The 19,695-nt window shown below is 33.5% G+C and overlaps 1 protein-coding gene across 1 annotated transcript in view; it reads right to left on the minus strand.

The window, feature by feature from the left end:
* LOC118186660 (uncharacterized) overlaps positions 1-19,695 on the minus strand; it is a 387,713-nt gene that overhangs the window by 347,873 nt on the left and 20,145 nt on the right. The window lies entirely within an intron of this gene.

Below are 19,695 nucleotides of genomic sequence, written 5' to 3' on the forward strand. Positions count from 1 at the left end.
TAGTAGCGGCGAAGCCTAAACGTGGTCAGTGCGCTCCATCGATGGCAAACAGCCGATCCATTGGGGCAGTTAGCGTCTCATCTAAAAGGTCCGCTGATGGAATCTCTGACTTCTATTACTATGAAGACTGTCTGAGGCACTTCGGACATCCTCTTTTTATTAAATTCCTACTATTAACTCTCCCTATATCTTGTTCAAATTTCCAATCCTTAATAAACTACTTTTTATTCATCCACTCAAGTTCACGCACATTTTTTGAAACTTGTAGTGGATGACACTTGATGTTAATACGGTTTTTTCATATATTAATTTTTTTTAATTTGTTAATTTTTTTAATTTTTAATTTAATTTTTTTGTGTTTTTAAAATTTTTCTTTTTTTCACCTAAGTAGGAATTGACATTAATTTTTTTTTGCATTACTTGTTTTTCACACAGTCCGTTCTTAGCTGCCGAAAAAGTTCAAGGTCACAAAACTTTCTTTTTAATCTTATAGATTGCATGCATCTTAAACTGATTTTAAACTTTTAACAAGAATTTAAACAGTTTTGGCAATTATGCAGTTTTCAACTTTTAGTTTACTTATTTAATCTTATTTCACTAAGTTACGGTTACAGGTGATCAGAATCATGGATTTTGCTTTTAAAAACAAGGGGAAGGGAAACCCCTATTTTAAACACTTAAGATATCAGTCTCACAACTTATGTTTCAGCATCACCTGTTTTATAGTAATTACGTAAAAATTTAAGTAAATTATTAGTTTTTAGCTTACCCTAAAACACTTGAGAACATGCAAATATCACATGCTCATGGCTTACAAGCCTTGAACCTATCGCTTCAGATTTTAAGAACTTCTCTGTTACATAAATCTAATCATTATAATTACTGATAAATTTATTAATATACTTAATAATAATCGTAATAAATATTAAATGCTAGTTAAAATCTATTTCCTTTAAAATGTGCAAATAAAAATAAAGTTTTTTTTTTTTTTTTTTTTTTTTTTTTTTGTCATTTCAAACCTAGGAAATTGCTTTTCATATTGCAGTATAACATGATCAAACAAAATCAATCGTCATCAATGAGGATCTTATACTACGCTTCTACAGACTTAGAGCCAATATACATACTTCATACTGTTTGTACTACACAAATAATATTGAAAATATAAAATCCTACAATTGGTATAATAATGCACTTTCCTAAACCTGTGAGAGGGTCGGTTCTGTAGAATCTTCGAATGTTCCGTTGCTTCACAGAGACCCGAGCAACGGAGCATTCGACCAAAACAAGCGGAACTCGAAGCAAGCGTCATGCTAGGCCAAGTTGTTACAGAAAAGACACCTGACACATGTCAGAGGGGGAGGATGGGGAGGGCATCGGGCGGGAGAAAGGGAAAAAAAACACATCGCCAACGTTCCGAGTCGTTGACAGTCTCGTTAACCCAAGCGAGCCGAGAAGATGGGCTCTGATTTTTATGGAATGGAGATCACTAGGGATGCTGTCCATTCTTGATATTTTCCCTCGTTTCTCATTTGTATTCCCTTTTTAGGGATAGTGAAGATACGCCTTTTTCATATACAGATATAAATAGATGAGCAACGGGATTTGGAGATTAATTAATAACTTAATCAAGTGAGATTGCTATATTGGCATAAAATGTATACTTTCGTTTGCTTAATTTAATTTTATATATTATTCAGAATTTATATACAATTCAGAAAGGCATCCCTTAATGTATTTATTTTAAGCTAAATAGTAACAAATATCTGAAACTTCAAGAATATTTTATCTATAATCTATGCTTATTCGCGAAATAAGAAAAGGATTTTGTCACAGTGGTAACATTCGTTATTGATATATCTTGTTTACTTATATATCATTCTTCAAAATAACAAGATTGAAAAGTTAGAAGAGTAATCTGTGTTGCCGCGCATTGTTTTATTTTGGGAAGATAGTTTTACTTATCTTAGTTACTTATCTTACTTAAGTTAGTTTAGCAAAGTACACCAAACCTAACTGCTTGAGGGAACAAATGCCTTTGGAGAAGACTTTTTAAGCGATACTGGCTCGAATTTGCGTTACACAGGGGGAAAACAACGAAAGCAGACAAGCATCCAGCCCATTTGGGCTCGTTGCAACTTTGACTTGAGCACACCTTTTAAGCTATTTAAGTGAGCGCTAATATAACAATATTAATCTCACAAATAATTAAATGAAAGTTATATATGTAATGTGGCATCATCTGAGGATGATGTATCAAAATGGAGGATCAAAATGTAGACGGCAACTCAAATCAACCGAAGTGGGAGGATGGATTTGTTTCTGTATCTCTTGGTAACAACCAATCAAAATTTCAGCTATTTTGAACGAGAAGTTTTTGTTTGACAATTACTTTTGTGAGTTGATGGGACTATTTTTACAAAATTGAAAAGAAATCGAGTATCGTGTTGCCATTAGATACATTTTTGTGGAAGTTAATACGCCTACTCAGATGAAAGAGGAGTTGGACACAGTGTACGAGGACTCTGCACCATCATTCATTACTGCGAAATTTATGGAAGCTAAATTTAAACGTGGGCGTACCAGCTTGGTTGCGGACAAATGTTTAGGACTGCCAAAATCTGAAACCACTGAAGTAGACACCGCTAAAATCAACCAAATGGTGATGACGACCATCGAATCAAGGTTAGAGAGATAGAAGAGGCTATTAGCATGTCCAAAGAACGTGTTTGCACAGATTGAACCAAGATTTAGATATGCGCAAGCTGTCTGCGTTGGGTGCCGCGTCGAAAACGTGTCCGAATGAACACTTGAACTGTTCGGTTGGAGCAATAAATCAGAGTATTTTCAACTATTAGATTTAGATGAAACCTGAATTCATCATTACAGCTCAGAAATAAAAACACAGCCAAACCAGTGGCCTGCAAAGGAAGAATCGGTTCCAGAAATGGCAAAAACTGTTCCTTCTGCTGGAAAATTGATGGCAACAGTTTTCTGGATCAGCCATGGGGTTTTCTCAATAGATTATCTGTAAAACAGAAAATCATTGCCGGATCATACTATGCAAAGTTACTTGATAAGCTGAAGTCAGAAATTACGGAAAAACGACCACATTTGCAAATAAAAAAATTTTATTTAACCAGGACAGTGCTCCATCTCAAACATCAGAGGTTGCAATAGCGAAAATCCATGAATTACGATTTTAACTACTTGACTACCCGCCCTATTCGCCAGACCCGTCACCAAGTGACGTTGGTTTGTTCCCTAAGCTGAAAGAAGCACTTTGAAGACAAAGACTTTCGTAAAATGAGGAGACATTACAGAGAAAGATTCCAAATATTATTTGGTCGGGTTAAATAGATAGCAGCATCCCTGGAAGAAACGTATAGACTAACGAGGAGACTATGTCGAAAATAAAAGTAAATTTTGGGGAACAAATATTTTTTTCTTTGCTAGTTCGGAAACTTTTCAGACAACCTACTTACATTTCAGTTTGGTTTATAATTCTCTTTCCAAATTCTAAATGTAATCTCTCTACGACATAGTTAACATAAAACATTAATAAAAGGTTTACAACAACCACCGAAAAAGCACAAACATCACTTACCTCATCAATTTTGAATCTGTTAATAGTTCGGCTATTATTTTTATAAGTTTGCTTTGATTAGAGTATTCAGAAAAGCGCGATTTCGAACAAGCACGAATTCATCATCAAAATAATTTTGTGAGAATTAGCATTTCTGCTCTTATAGGTTTCTATTCCGAAGATACAAAGGTAGTTTTCCCTCTTAATAATTTCTTTCTGGGAAACACGCCTGAAGCATGTTTCGACTACATTGTTCTAGTTAATGCTGAGTAGGCAAACTCAAAAGAATGTGAAATGTCGTTTCATTCTGAATTACAGTTTCGTGCATATTACTTCTTGGAAACGCTTTATGGTTCTTCGTTTACCATATTCTGATAACTTTCTTAAAACTTCACTTTCAGATTCCAGGTAAATGCTTTTACTGTACGATATTAAACTCTGCTTATTATGCTACTGTTACGTACGTATGGGTTCATAATGCGTTCAGTAAATACAATGAATGCTTGATGAAATTTATTTAAAAAATAGTCTGAAAGCTTTCAGATTTTAACGGTCGCGTAAAAGGGATTGATAAGGTTTTTACGCTTTCGCTGATATTTCACATTCTAAAAGTCTGCTATTCAATTCGCATTCTTACCAGTCTGCTATTGCTCACAATTGAACAGCAAAATCACAAAAAAATTTAAAAGCCGCACAGCAGTATACGTTTAGAATTTCCAATTCATTGTTAGGGTATTCGAAATTTTATATTTTTTCCAATCATTTCTCATTTTATCATATCAGAGTTAATTTTTCTCAGTAAGATGCATTAAATGAATTTATGTTTGTCATTTTGTGTTTTAACTTTATTTATTAACACATAAAATTCAATTCAGTCGCAAATATTTAAAAGTCGCCTATCTTTAGAATTTCCGAAAGAGTGTTATAGGTTGCCATAGATTATTTTTATATTTGCCATATTTCTTTAAAAATTAGCCGCAAAATATTAGTCGCACAAAAAAGAAAAAAATATGTCATGATTTCAAGGAATCCTTCCAGCGTAATTTCCTAAAACTATTCAATGTTTGTAATTAGGCATCGAATGATTTTTAATAGACTTTTATTTAAATAAATCATAATAAAAAGTAGAAAAAATTTTCTTATAATTTTCTTAAAATTTTCTTGCCCACCAGCGGCCGAGCGGTAAAGACGCTGAACACTGGTAGTTCGGTCCGAGGTTCGAATCCCGCGAACGGGCTGGCTGCATGGGCGTTTTCGTGGTTTTCCCCATGTGTAACGTGTATACGAGCCAGTTTCCCTTAGAAAGTCCTCCACGAAAGGCATTCCTCCCCTTAGGCAGATAGCCCTAGTGTGCTTTGCCGTAATTAAATACACCACACCACACCTTAAAATTTTCTTAGCTGTATTTATAGTTTTTAAATAGCTTGGTTTATTATTACTTAATAACCTTCCAGATTAAACTTAAAAGTAACTCAGGCTTTATTGAATGGCAACACGCTGGACAGTGGAAGAAAAAAATGCATTTTAGTTCCTATAGCGGCAATACATTGCTTTCAGAGAGGTAAGACTGCTAATAAAATTTAGAGATCTTACATTATTCCGAATGACAGCAGTCTCACTCGCTGGAGGAAAAAGAAATGTTATATTTTTTAAAAGTGTTGCTACTGCTCGCTTTGAGATTGTTGAAATTATTATTAAAAAATTTATTATTAAAAAGTTTTACAAAATTTATTATTAAAAAGTTTTAAAAAACATAAAAGAATTTAAAAATCAAATTCGAAACCGGAAAAGTTCCAAAGGCAGTTGTTTGGGTGGAGAACTGCGGTATTCCAAATTTGATTGCTTTAGGTATCGTCTTTTTTTCACAATACGAGAAACATACATACAAACACGCAGAATCTTCATTATTTAATTTTTTAAACTAGTACAGGACGATAATATTTGGCGACAACAATCTAAAAAGTGATACGCCATCTATAGTGAACCGCAGAAACATTTCGACCATTTCCGAGACTAATAACCTCTTTTGGAATAAAAACACCTCTCTGTTCTTCAGAGGTTCACACAAAAGAAATACTCATACCGATATTTCCAATAAGACAAAATACAATCAGTAGTTACTACATCAGGCTACTCACGCTGAATACAAGATAGTGCAAAGCACATCAAAAAGCGAGGGTTCGGGCGGTGATCTCTCAATACCCTGAGCTAAACTGAAACCTAATACGGTCCTATATACATTCTTGTTAAAACAATTATCAACAAAGGCAAAATATGGACTAAAACAAAAACAATTCATGAATATACCTGAAATTGATCCGAGAGGTTGGTGTAACATTATTAGACCACATAGCAAAGATATACAAAAACACGTGTATTATAACCACTAAATCGCAAAAATACAAATGTGCAAAGGAAACTTCACGCTAATAAAGGGTATGATACCCTCTGGCTGAAAAGCGAGCTTGACTAATGTATGTCTGATCCTGGAACTGCTATCCGTCGTACTAACACTTCTCAGACATGCTCTATACGGCATTCAGGTCCGATGATCTAGCAAGCTACGGAGGACATTGAATGAATGGTTTCACCCTCCAGGTAATTCTACACTACTTGAGCTTTATGCGGGGGAACGTTATCATCCACAGATATAAAGTTGGTACGTATTGCAACCATAATTACTCACAAAAGAGTGTAGAATTTCGTCGCAATATCGGGTTGCTGTGCCGGAACCAGCAAGAATCATGTAGAGATCGGTGCCTATCATTGCTACCCCAGACCATGATCCCTTTCGAAGGTCTCTTTCTTTCATGTTTTCTTATTCAGCAATGGTCTCTTTCGAAGATGTTTGGCGTCTGATAGCGTGTCCTTGACGTTCCCATATCACCCTTCTGGAATCGTTTTGAGTGTTAAATCGAGACCCATCTGTAAAGGGAACTTAGTCCCATTGCTCTGGTATGCAACTGCGATGTTCAAGGGCCAAATTAAACCGCGCTTGGACATACTATGTAAACAAAGGAACACAAACCGCAGGTCGTAGGGCGTGCAGTCCATCTTCATGAAGTCGACAGGACGCAGGTTTGCGGGATGTGGGTGTTCAGCAGAGTGATGCGACGCCAGCGATTGTCTGCCGTTATGCCAATCCTCTGGCTTCCAGACCCATGTTTTCTACAGGGCTTTTGATTCCTTTGGTAACGATTCCAAAGAGGCTGCGATGCGCATTCTGGATACTGGAATGACAATGGGACGCACATTCCGCTCTCTTGCAATAGCTAATTGCCTTGCACCAGACTGCAACATCCTGACAGCCTTCCAACGCATTTCATTGTGAAAATGGTGTCTTCGGTTCGTGCTTTCCGCTTTGACTATCTCGGATTACATGGAGTTATCGCTGCTTGCAGAACTAGCTGCTTGAAATTTTGGTTGCCCGTTTCCATTTTTCAACGCAAAATCTACCTCCATATGTAAATAAATTGTACGTTTCAAACTCCGTTTTACATTCATACCTTTTCTTTTGGCGCTTGTTGCTTATTTTTTAGCACAAGTGTAGATTTCCAGTGTCAGTCAGAGAAATTTCCATTACCTTCGATTACTCGAAATTGTTGCATTCACAGACTAAAACACAGTTGGATACAGATATATACTTTTACGTACAGTTACATATTTGCCTTTTAATACTTTCTTTATTCTTATATAAATTATTATAGGGTACTTCTTTATTTTTAGAAACTAAATTTCAAATTTTTAATTACCTTGTACGAAGTAAAGCAAGTTTAGTTCGGGCGCCACTGTAGAGTCATTAGGTTTTTTTTGAAGCAAGAGACTTGCAAAATGAACAATGCCGTCTCCGGAACTCGAACCTGGACCTCTCGAATACGGGCCGAGTGTGCTACCGTTACACCACGAAGGCATGCAGAAAGGAGGAAGATAATACCTTACAGTCTCTCACCAATTAAATAATTATGAATTAAGAAAAATTAAGCCGTGCGTAGGGGTTTCTTAATTTTTTCAATGATAAATAAATATTGTCTGTGTAATTCATTTCTTTCATACACTCTGATTTCAAGAATAATAAATAAATAAAAGTAAAAAACAAGGTTTGAATTCAATGTATAACTGCGATGGAGGAATTTACTGCAGCTAAATGAACTGCAGCTAAATGAATTTTCAAATATATGCTGTAGGTTTTAGGAAAAATTTAACACATTTTGTGACTTTTATTATTTTAAAAGACCCAAATTGGTAAATTGTAAATTAAGAATCATGTATACGTTCCGAGAAAGGATATACTATATAAAATGAACATTGCTTATTTAGAAATTTGATACCTTGTACGAATGACTTTGTCACCTTACGTACTTGCGCCTACGGGTGAATAATATAATACAATTACAACTCAAATATTAAAATTAAAGTGATTGGCCTTAGGGCAAATAAAGATTCCTAGAAAAATCTGTCTGTAATTGTAAGCAAAATGCAAAATGCTGATTTATTATCTATGCGTAGGGATTGCGTAGGGAGCAGGAGACGAAGATGAAGCTGCAAAATAAGGAGTTTCGAGGAATTTAGAGGATTTTCGTGGTTTTCCGAGGAATCAATATAAAATTTGGTGATTAGTTCTGAATATAATAATCAAAGAATAATTCTAAAGATTACACACTAAACAAAGAAAATGATTTATGGTTAATGATAATGATTTTAAATTAATGATTAATATACTTTGATGTGTATTCTAAACGTATCAAACTTAACAAATTCATATAGCGATCTAGTTCCACATATCTCATAAAATATGCTAGAAACGGACGCTTTATCCTTTAATAATTCACGGCAAAGCACCATTATTATAATTAGCTCCATATGGGAATAATTAGACTGGAACTGACAAATGTTTTGATGTAATTATTTTTACTATCCTACGTACATGTGCTAATTATATAAGCAAAATGGAGTTGGAAGATTTGGGCAATCGTGATTCAATCAAATGGCTGATTCCTATCAAGCGTTTATTTCAATAAAATCACGATATGTATTCTTTGATTCTTATTATTTTTAAAATTATATATGGTCAAATTCAATTTTATTCTTTATATTGTAAAATTCTCTACGTATTTCTAAGAATTCAACAGCTTCCATCCATCACTTCCGTATAACAAATCCGTCACTTCCGTATAACAAAAATATTTTGAATAAGTAATATAATTACTAATACGGTGTAATATCAGACAGGGCGTTCGAATATTTTAATTTTCATAGTAAGAGGGGATTCAGTGAAATTTCTTGAAAATACAATGAGATTTTATATGAAACTAATTAAAATTTTGTTTAATTTTGAAATTTAAAGTTAATTTTTATTCTTTTTTCTTTTTTGATTTAACTTTTTAAACAAATGCATGTGAATAAATTCTAATAACCATGATTATTTTGAAGGGCTTGAAGGTCTTAATTTTATAAAAGTGGTCTTAATTTTGTAAGTGCAAGTTCTGCTGTGTCACATCTTATATATATTTAGAGTCATTTATGAGGAAAAACCTATTCGAATTTGAATATTTAATTTCAGTTTGCTTATATATTGCTCTGTTTTATTCCATAATATTCGATTCACTTGTTTCAACAATGAAAATGAAAATACTAAATTTATTTTCATAAATGCGAAACATTTTCCCTCATTTTCTACTGTAGATCCTTTTCAAACATAAAATCACCATCCGTGTTCATTCTAAACGCGATTATTTTATGCTATTAAACCAATATGTAAAACGTTTTTGCTATATGTAGAACTACATGTCCAACACAAATTTCTCATTACGTAGAGCTGTCAAAAATGAACAAACGGTCAAACACAAGACACTTTCGCCTAGGTTCACTCTTGACATAATGCTTTGTTTGCACAGTTTACCTATTTGCCATGCTGCAGTGTAGATCCTACCAACGGCGTCATAAATAAAATATGAATCAAATTTAGCGTATTCAATACCTAACATTTATCTCATATAGTCTACATGAATGTTTTCTGGTGTTCTTTATACATAGTATAAGCTTCTTTACGAAGTCATTTTTTTCAAAAACCAGAAAACCCTTCAAAAAATAAGAAATTTTTCAATAGCAGAACTTGCAATTAGTTAGTCAGAGATTTTACCAAAATTAAGACCTTTAAGCCATTCAAAATAGTCATATTTTAGAGACATTAGGTTAATTAGAAGAAGAAAAGATAAAAACAGCAATCGCCTTCGCCGGGAATCGAACCACGGACTTCTGAAATACCAGCTCAGTGTGCAGAACCACTACACCACGAAGGACGCTAGGAAAGTGGGAGAAATACCTTATATACTCCCCTTTTTAAAGGGGGACTAGGGTTTTAGGGGACCTAGTCGCCAAATCCTGGGTGTGGAGAATCATCATCCACAATCCTTTTAGTTCGGGCGCCACTGTAGAGACATTAGGTTAATTAGAAGCAGAAAAGATGAAAAACAGCAATCGCCTTCGCCGGGAATCGAACCACGGACCTCTGAAATACCAGCTCAGTGTGCAGAACCACTACACCACGAAGGACGCTAGGAAAGTGGGAGAAATACCTTATAATATGTATTAGAATTTATGCACATGCATTTGTTTAAAAAATTAAATCAGCAGGAAAAAATAAAAAAAAAAAAGACTTAAATTTCAAAATTAAGCAAAATGAAAATTAGACTTACATTAATTTCATACAAAATCTCTTTGCATTTTGAGGAAATTTCACAGAAGCCTCTCTTTTCTATGGAATTTAAAATATCCAAACGTCATGTCTGATATTATACCTTGATACATTAGGTTATATTGAAACAGGCGAGATGCAAAATGAGTGATGCCCTCGCCGGGACTCGAACCACGGACCTCTCGAATACGCGTCGAGCATGCTGACCGCTACACCACAAAGCATACTAAGAAGGTGGGAGGAATATCTTATAATATTACTTAGGCAAAATATTTTACCTTTGCCAATAAATAATTATATTTCATACAATATAATTACAGTTTCGCCTGTAACATCCATTTTGAAAACGGAATAATTCTAGTGAGCCTTTCTGGATGAGTTATGCATCTAATTAAGTGATGATAAATAACGCAATATATTGTAATAAGCTATCATACAAAAATGCCAGCGAACAAGAAGTATCGCTTACAATTTAAGTACCACCCCTATTAGAATCTGGCTTACCGGAATCATATTCCCCTGACCGCTGTCCGGTATCCAGGGCAGAAAATGTGCCGCCGTTGAAAGGCTCCTGACCGCACTTGTCAACATCTGTTGCACCGCCGTGCGTAACACTATCCTTCGCAGAGCAAGAGAAAGTTGCACAACACAAGAGAAAATAGCTTTCATCTGCGCTTTTTGCTATGTTTTGCTTTCAGGGCATATTTACTCCTTTTTATGATTTCTTGTCCGGATGATGGAAGGTTTTTCTTTGTTTATGGGAGTGAGTGCAGCAGGTTTTCTTCACCGCCTTTTCTGGTGTATTTTGTTTTCCAGATTTCAATCTATTCAGCTTAAGATTTTGTGTTCAAGAACAATTAAGCTTTCAATTAACCTACTTTTAGTTAAACAATTACCGCCAGAAAATCATTTGTAAAATTAAATTAATTATCTAACCTATCTGTTTAAACAGCCCTTGCTATAAATAATTATCTTCTTCATAGAAGTCTGAACTCCATATAACACATACCAGAAGTAAAATTTAACTAAAATGGTTATCAAAAATTACATTTCTTAACACGACTAAAAATTAACAAATTTTGATCACCACTATTTGCGGATTCTCTATAACATTAATGTTCAAACAAATGCAACTAAACTAAAGCTCAACAATTAACTAATTCTGCTCCTGTTTTCGTGGATTAGAGAACTAATCGGAACAAAAAAATTATTATTAATAAAAATGCTGTTAAATTTTAAATCGATTTGGAGCTTACCAGTATGGCGTTTGATGCCTTAATTTTAGAGCGTTTGAGAGATTATTTCTAACATTTAGAGTGAGCATTGTAAAGTTAAAAGTAATTAGTTCACTAACAGTACTTGATTCACCCTCCTCTGCTATGACTACTTTTCGTCTTCGTGCCAAATATATATCTAATATTTAATAATCGAGATGAGAGATACAACTTAAACAAAATGTTTTATTAAAAGATATTTCGAGCAACAGCTAAAAATTAGTCGATACTAGACACCGCTGTTTGGGAAGTTTCATTAATTATAATATCTGATGACGGATAATACGAAGAAAGCTAACTTTAACAACTGAATAACTCGGCTTCAGCTCAGAGCCCACCTGTGGCCGAGCGGTAAAGTCGCTGAATACTGGTAGTTCGGTCCGAGATTCGAATCCCGCGAACGGGCTGGCTGCATGTGTTTTTCTTTGTTTTCCCCATGTGTAACGTGCATACGAGCCAGTTTCTTTAGAACGTCCTCCACGAAGGCATCTCTCTTCTTAGGTAGATAGCCCTCGAGGCTTTGCCATAATCACACACATGGCTTCAGCTCACGTGGACTCTAGCGTTATTTGCTAATAAGTACAAAAGTCTTTCACCATATGAAATGTTCTGCTGCAAGTGGCGTGTCAGGATTAGGAGCTGTGCAATCACTTTAAATTGGAATTCATTGGCTATTTTAAACTCTACACAATTTTCTGTATAGTGACAGTTGAGGGAGGAAACTGAAGTTATAGAAAAGAATTAACTTAAAAATAAACTATCATCTAAAGTAAACTTAAAACTTTAGCAGTCGGATCAGAAAGGTACTCACCAAAGGAAAGCTTCATGTACGATTATCAAAAATTTGAATTTAATATAAAACGTAAATGTTTGCGACTGTAGCTTGTCAGAGTTTTGCAAATGGTACAAAAGATTTCTTCAGAAGCTTGAAGAAAGGGAAGAAACCGTATTATTATCGCTTCAGAAAAGAAGACATGGTCTCTTGATCGAATAGAGTCGATATACAGTCTCTTCAGGTATAGTCAGATACAGTCTCTTCAGAGAATACAGTCGATGCAGTCTTTTCAGCAAAGAGATTGTAGCGTTGTCACATCATAAGGGTGTGGAAAGGGAAGAGACTTCGGATTAATTTGTTTGAGGTCTGCATAAAGCTTATGGCTCATTTGTCCTATGTTTGGTATAGTCTTTAAATTTGAATATTCATGGGCATAACTGCATTTCTAAGATTTCACTGATGGCACAGAATTCTGCACATGTTATTCATTTGGGCTTGAAAGACGTTTCACTCTCTTTTAGTGTCTCGATTAGAGTTACTTAGAGCCTTTTGCTAAGCAAGTAAACGTCTCACACATACTGCAGTGTTGGGATTTTATTACAAGATTTATTTATTTTAGTCAGCCAATTATTTTATGTTAAGAATCTGTACTATCATTTCTCTCTTTCCGATTTCCTGCCAGAACGTAAATTTTAGCTGGTGCGTATTTACAAAGAAAGAGATAGTATTTAAATGGCGGTATCAGGTTGTTTAGTTAGAGACTGTTTCGTCTCTTGAAGTCCACATTGCTAGTTGATATTCTGTGTTAGCAGTCGGTTTTCTGCCAGTCGGTTTCGGTTAGCAGTCGGTTTCGGTTATTCTTGCCAATAGTGTTTGTTACGCTGGTGTAGGTTAGAGCCAAATTGGCACTTTATGTGTAACCATTGGCTAATCGACAACTTAGTTGTAATTTAAAATTTGAATTTCTTACTTACGACATAAATGCTGGCTGGTTTTTGTAAGTAAAAGAACTTCTGTTCAGCTATATTGAGTTCTTAAAAAAAGGGTCGTTCCCTTTTTACGTTTCTGTTGTTTATCTAGACATAGCCATAATTCACATAGAATCTCGATTTGGATACTACCTAACAGAATGAGACTCTACAGCGTTTTTAAAGGATGGATGACAATTAATATTAAAATTTAATTAATAGCCGGATATAAAAGAAGAAATGTTTTTGCTTCGGAAGAAAAGATATCTGTGTCTAATTACCCTCAAAATCTATAGAGGTTTCGTCAAACCTACCCCAAAATAAGGTTATTGTATTGCCTAATTTTAAATTTTATATTGGCATTTTTCTCTTCCTGTTTGAAGCAGTTTTATGTTTTTTAGTTCCATTTTAAGATTGATTTCTCAGCATAATTTGATAATTTCTTTATATGGGATTTCAACTTATTTAGCGATTTCTTTCTCTAAATGTTCGTAAATAAAGATAGTACCGATTACTGCATAAAATAGTTTAAATACATATTTAGTAAACATGATTTAAAACGTATTACGCAACATATAAACGTTAAACGTAACGTATGACTATAAAACATCTAGACGTGTCAGAGTATAAACGTATAATGTATAAATGTAGCAAATAAAGGTCGTTTAAAATTCAATGATTGTAAAATAATTTCGTATACTTTGCGAAATGTGCTTTCATTTTAATGTTCTCTTAAGTATTCATTTGCTTCCTCACGTATTATTTACATAAGTGAAAAATACTTTCCTTAATTCATTATGCAGACAAATTTTGCACTTTTAATTATGTATTATTAATAAGGTTTGCGTTTGAAACTATGCTGTTACGGCAAGTTCGTTATTCACCATGCAAATAAGATTCTTAATTGCTATTTGTCATGAAAATTTGAAAGTGTACTGATTTTCGCAGTAGTTTTAAACCATTTGTAACTCTAATGAAAGAATAATATTTCATATTACACAATGTTCAGTTATTCACTTGAAGTAGCAAATTATAAAATTAAATTTCATGTTATACCTGAATATGTTTTGACTATTTTTGAGATCAAGTGTCAATACTATAGCTAGAAAAACAGAAATTTAGTTAATAACTTATGATTTAAGGGGTATCAGAAACCCCTATACCGACAATGTTAAATTGGCCATTTTCGATGTACCTTTTCTCAAAATCTGCTGTAGATACACGCTTGAAATTTTTTGTGTAATTAAAGTATACATATCTGATTATACTGAAATGAGCTTTTGAAACATTTTGAATTTTAGAGTAATAGGCACAGTAAAAGTTAGCACTTTTCTCACAGAAAAAACTTTTTAAAATTTTTAGTCTAATTTTATCACAAAAAGCTCATTTTAGTAAATATTAGGAAACATAATAAATAAACCATGAAAAATTTAGATACTGTAAGCAGTAGTTTCTGAGAAAAGGTACACTGCTCAAAAAAAAATGGGACAGTGCTATATCTCCCGTTCTACTGGGGCGATTGACAAAATTCAAACTACGTTTTTCATGTCTCGAAAGCGCGACTTAGGATATATATTAGATTTATATATAGTACTATTCTAACATAGGTATTTTGACACAAAATCGGACTTTTTCTGAAATAACATACCAATTTTTTTACATATTTCGATTCTACGACTCAAATTATGCCAGAATACCAAGTTTTGTAACAATCGTACGATTAGTTTTTAAAATATTAGCTCTCAAAATTTTAGCTCCTCAATGTTAATTGAATTTGGCAAATATTTATTAATATCTCTTTTTTTATTAAACTTTTTTGATTTTTTCTCTCACATTTCGAAATTTTGGTTCATTCCAAATAAAATTTACCCATTTTTTGCGTTTTATTTTTTAAATTTTTATTTTTAAATAATTTCTATAGATTTTTCGAAAAAAATTTTGAATTATAACCTATAAAATTTTTACCATCATCTTAAAGTAGGTGTATTTTTAAGCATATCTGCAAAAAATTAGACTTTTCTACTCAAAATTTTCTAAGATATACACGAATTTACATAATTTCGCGTTTTGAAATTTGGCAACTTTTTTTTGAGCGATAATAACGCCAAATGTGGTCTATGGATTTTTGTTACACTGAATTGCCACAGCTATTTTTAACCTTAAACTTCAAGTAAAATTTTACGGAGAATTTATTATATGACATTTTTTCCCTCAATGATGCGTAATAAATATTTATTAATACTATATGAAAGGCTATTTTTTAAATTATAGATGATATTATTCAAATTTTTAACTATTTTTTTAATTTCTCTCGTATCTTTTCTTTTTTTAAAAAATTTAAGAGTAAGTTTTTGTAAGAGTAAATTTTTACCTTCGGCGTTTTATCGTCTGCTACTTTACTTCGTTTAAATCGAATTGTCTAAAACTGAGAATTTTCGTTTGATATTTATTTGAATTTTATGACATTAACTGTATAATTTATTTCTAAACAAACTGTTGCTTTTGAAGTGGCTGAAAGAGCGGCTGATACTATTATCCATATTTTTAAAGCACAATATATTTTTATAGAAACATAATATTTAGAATAATAATTTTTTATAAAAGTCAAATTATGATATAAACATACAACCCTCTAGAGACTGAATTAATGGAAGTTCAATGGTTATGTAGAAATGATCTGCAGCTACTTAATGGCTGGATAAGTCAGCAGATTCTGTGGACAAGTAAGAATAATTATATAAACGACATCAACATTCTGGATTCAATAAACAACGAGGATACGATGTTTACTAAATGAATTAAGAAGTTTTAAAACATAAAAAATCAACTCATTTTTTTCCTAAAATGTATTTTTGTGCGTAGCGTATTTTCATTATATCCTTAAAATTCTAATTTAGAATGTAATTGTCAAGAACTGAATCCTAATCATCAGTAATATAATAAGTAATTATTGCTGTTATTAATAAATCCTTCTTATAAAGTAATTGCAAATATTTCAAAAAACTTTCTGTCTGAATGCAAACATTTTTCTATGCAAATATTTTTAATTTTATATTAATCAAGATTGCACACCATATTACTTATTTCCACTTCAATTCTTACCGTCAGTTCTAGTAGAATTTACAAATCAATTATATTTAATTAAGGATTGAATTGGATTATTTAATTATGGCAAAGCACACGAGGGCTATCTGCCTAAAGGGAGGGATTCCTTCGTGGAGGACTTTCTAAGGGAAACTGGCTCGTATATACGTTACACATGGGGAAAACCACAAAACCGCCCATGCGGCCAGCCCGTTCGCGGGATTCGAAACTCGAACCGAACTACCAGTGTTCAGCGTCTTTACCGCTCGGCTGTTGGTGGGCTATTTAATTAAGGAATGACCATCTAAGTTAAGAAACAGCGTACCGTAACAACATTTCAATTATTGTTCCGTGTCTTTCATGTTACTCCCGATTGGCTAGCTACAGGATTTTTAATGAGTATTCGGATTTTACTAGTAACTTCACTTGGAAATCGCGCTTAAACTAGGTTAGTTGGTTATTTGAACATAGAAAGAACATGGGAGCTATTTGATTAAGATGCTTTCATAGAGAATCTTTGTAAAGAGAACCTAAAAAACTACGAAAACCAACCATGCAGCCTGGGTTAGACTGAGCAGCAAACAATTAGTATTTAACAATATTTTCTTTTTCAAATGCTAGGCAACTGATGAGGCTTCAATTAAATCTCCAATTTAATATTTTATTTGTAAATATTTAAAATATTGTTGTATTCTTTGACACAAAAAGCAGAATTTAAGTTTTGTTAACTCGTTAGTAAACTACCAAGCCGTAGTGCAAATGAATATTCAATTTCTTTCGCAATAATTGTATACACTTAATATTCTTGGAATATGAGCTAAAGAAGGAACGTTCTCGGAAGATTAGAGAAGTGTTTAAATCCAGTGATATTAGGTTTGTCTTACAAGCTCAGGATCAAAACTATTCTGCAATTGCCCGAGTAGTTGACTTGTAAATGGATGTGAATTAAGCAGATGACTTTTAATCTTACGTTATTCAGCCAGAAAACGTATTCCAAATGTTTTGTATTGCATGACAATGCATCTTTTCATTATTCAATAACCAGTTGGAGAACCGCTTGTGTTCGGAAAACAAGTATGTATATTCAATCGTCCTGCATGTTCTTCAAATTTGTCTTCTTGTGATTTTTTTTCTTTCTCAAAAACTAAAGTTGCCTCTCAAACGAAAGTATTTTGACATTGAAGAGACAGAAGTAGTATGACATCTACTTTTAGAGGCATGTGAAAAACAGATCTCTACAAACCTTCTCTTCCATTACATGTTGTGCAGTCAGACAAAAAGTTACATCAGCGTTAATTCTATAATCTATTTTTATTACACTCTGATTACTTTATTAACATACAGTGAATATATACTAAATCTTTAACTTTAGCTTAAGTAATTCGGAATTTTTGACGGAATTGTTGTCGGAACTAGGACTTAGAAGATAAGTCAAATTAAATATTTCGATAACCCAGTAAATTCAAGTTCGAAATTTCAATATTTTATTTTCGGAGGGAGGGGAAATGTTTTCAGTTTTGGTCCATTATACTAAGTATATTTGCTTCGATTTTTTATTTTTCCATAAAAGCGAAAATTTTACGCATGGTATACATATAACGCATAGCTTCAAATTAAAATTTAATAATATACAGAGTGGTTATAATTAAAGTTCCACATTGAAACGGTCATAAAAGGAAAACTACTGGATCAAATGTCATCAAACTTGGAAATCGTGTAAAGGAGGTCATGGAAATTTATTTTCCGCGAAAAAAAGGAAGTTCGAAACCTCACCACCAGGGAGGGAAATGGCGCTGTATGCAATATTGTTAAACTAAATATGGGTCGGAATCTAACTTAACCTTTTGTTAAACGGGTTTAATATGTTGTATACCCTTAAGAAACTTTGAAGTAGGCAAATTATTATTTAAAGACGTTAAATTCGATAAATGTCGAGTGCGCCATCCCTGTAAGTGAGAATTTCGTCTGTGAAAACCACGAATTAGCGATTAGAAAATGTGAGATCGCAAATCACTCTCACAAGTGCGTACAATCTGGAAATCGTTTTCTTACAGATCTCTAATTTGTAATTTTTTAAGCCTGAATTCGGCACTAAAACATGAAGATACTGATTCAAAACGCTTTTAATAGATTTGGGCCAAAGAAATCTCTCATGTTATCTATCTAGTTCCATTGCATTCTCCTACGGCATTCGATTGCATAGCAGTCATTTCACACCGTTTACTGTTGAATGACAGCTTTTTTTATAACTGAACCATTTTTTTCTGAAGAGCAGTCGACAGCTGGACCACTGCGATTGCAGTTCCTTAGAGCCAATATTAAAATGTTTCGTGATACATGAACTGCAGTAACGTGGCATTTTAGATACTACGATTTTTATGCAGGGCTGGGCACCACCTCCAGAGTGTTGCATAGTTACTTAGGCAACATTTCAAAAATGAACGTCTTATAGGCCAACACTTCCCCTCTTCCCACCAGACCTCAACCTCTGTGACTTTTGTCTATGAGGTTATCTCAAAAGCACTGTTTATGGTGATAATCTAAACAATGTGGCAGAAATGAAAAATGTGATACACTGATAACATTCCTCCTGATATGCTATGTGTAACGTGTATACGAGCCAGTTTCCCTTAAAAAGTCCTCCACGAAGGCATCCCTCACTTAAGGCAGATAGCCCTCGAGTGCTTTGCCATAATCTAATAAAGCAAACCAAAACCAAACCTGATATGCTAAGAGCTGCTGTTGAGAATGCAGTAACATGATTTAACTTGCTTTCGGAAAATGCTGGACGCTACATTGAACATGCTTTGTAACACGTTTCGGAAAATATTAAACACATTTTAAACAGATGTTTTCGTGTCTTATTTCATTTAACAATATTGTATACAGCGCCATTTTTCCCCTGATGGTGAGTTTTTGAACTCTTTTTTTTTTTCCGCCGAAAATAAATTCTCATAACCTCCTTTACACGATTCCTAAGTTTGATAACATTTGGTCCGGTAGTTTTCCTTTCATGACCATTTCAAAGTGGAACTTTAATAATAACCACCATGTAAAATAAGCTTTAAAAGTCTGACAGTTTGGTTCAAATCCCAAATTTAAAAAATATATATATAAATATAAATTTTTATAATAATTCTCTTAGAAAGCATGTTTTAAGAAGCTAATGTTTTCTCTCGCGTTATAGATTGTATAAAAAAACATAATCTTTAATATGATTTAGATTGTTTAAGCCGATATAAGAATCGGGTTACTCTGTGGTACAGAATAAACCCTGCTGGACTGTTTTATTTCTTTGTCATTTAGCAAAAATC

The sequence above is a fragment of the Stegodyphus dumicola genome, chromosome 6, assembly GCF_044657685.1.
Source record: "Stegodyphus dumicola isolate Sdum_Otavi_A_Nest chromosome 6, ASM4465768v1".
Classification (NCBI taxonomy): domain Eukaryota; kingdom Metazoa; phylum Arthropoda; class Arachnida; order Araneae; family Eresidae; genus Stegodyphus; species Stegodyphus dumicola.